A 1,586-nucleotide genomic window follows, 5' to 3' on the forward strand; every position below is an offset into this window, starting at 1 on the left:
TGTATTTAACTCATCTTTTTATGAATAAACTGGTTTTATATGTACATGTGTTTTCCTCTTTGTAAACCCAGTCACTGACGATCTGACGGATCTCTTCACCGCTCACTGTTGCTGTGGTTACCGGTTCACATTTGTGATCTTTAACCATAAAATCAAAAACAGGAATAATGCAAAAATAAGAGAGGATAATACAGACTTACCCTGAATAATAATATAACACACTGGTTCTCAACCTTTTCCAACTTATGACCGTCCTGAAAATCTCTCGCCCACATCCCGCCTCGTAACTAAATATTTGGTATTGTTTAGCAAATTATTTATCGGCCCACTTGCAGCACCTTGCAGTCTGGTTGGTGGAGGAAACAACGACGAGGAGGTGATCTATATTTAAAATAACTAGAGTCACCTCCTCGTGGTCGTATCCCTCCGCTACTCAGACTAGTTCCAGGTCACATCCCTGTTTATCCAGAGTCAGAGAAAATATAAAATATGAAGTACAGTACAGTTCATGGGGCACCGGCACACAGGTTCGGTCAACTGATATGATTAATTAAGCTAGGCTAACCATGCTAACTCGAGGAAATGATGTTGATCAAGCTTCTCTGTTTGACCTTCAACACAACATAAAACTATAACGATAACAAACTAAATCTATTTTCTGATGCAGCAGCTCACATGTTCGATATAAGATGATATTTGATACATGAGGAAGGTTTGTGCTGCAGAGCATCAGATAACGCACAGCACCTGTAACCTGCCACACTAGCATTTACTATCATCGTGTTAGCAGCAGCTCATGGCAGAGCACTTTATCACAGACTGACTGTCAGACTTCAGAAAGACTTGAAATTCATCCGAATTTTAGTTCTTGACTATCTTAAGCTGGACTGTGGTACAATGAATTCTGGGTAGAATTCATCCGCCATTCAGACTAGTTTCAGGTTACATCCCTGTTTATCCAGTCAAAATATGAACCATTTGTGTGAAATGAAGTTTTGAGTAATGGCTAAAAAGCCTTTGACATTTGACCCCCAAAGTCTAATCAGTTCATCCTTGAGTCTAAATGAACATTTATGCAAAATTTGAAGGGATTCCCTTCAGGGGTTCTGGAGATATTGTGTTCAAAAGGCCAAAATCATGTTTTCTGAGGTCCCTGTGACCTTGACCTTTGACCCCCAAATCTAATCAGTTTGTCCTTGAGTACAAGTGAATGTTTTTACCAAATTTGAATAAGTTTCCTTAAGACATTACTGAGATATTGCGTTCACAAGGACAAAACTGCATTTTGTGAGGTCACCGTGACCTTTGACCTTTGGCCACCAAAATCTAATCAGTTCATCCTTTAGTCCAAGTGAATGTTTGTGCCAAATTTGTTCCGTCAAGGTGTTTCTGAGATGTGTCCATGAGACTGTGACAAACGGACGGACAACCTAAAAACAATATGGCGCCGGCGCTGACTGTCAGGAATTTAAAAAAATTTAAAAATAAAAATGATTTGGAACAAAAATTCTTTCTCCTCTCTTTCTCTCCATAACGATGTTAGCAAACCACAGATTATGAGCCATGTTTTCCTGTTTCTTGTCGGG

The sequence above is a fragment of the Seriola lalandi genome, unplaced genomic scaffold (assembly GCF_002814215.2).
Source record: "Seriola lalandi dorsalis isolate HSWRI2012SDOR001 ecotype SW California unplaced genomic scaffold, Sedor1 jcf7180002054595, whole genome shotgun sequence".
NCBI classification, from domain to species: Eukaryota; Metazoa; Chordata; class Actinopteri; order Carangiformes; family Carangidae; genus Seriola; species Seriola lalandi.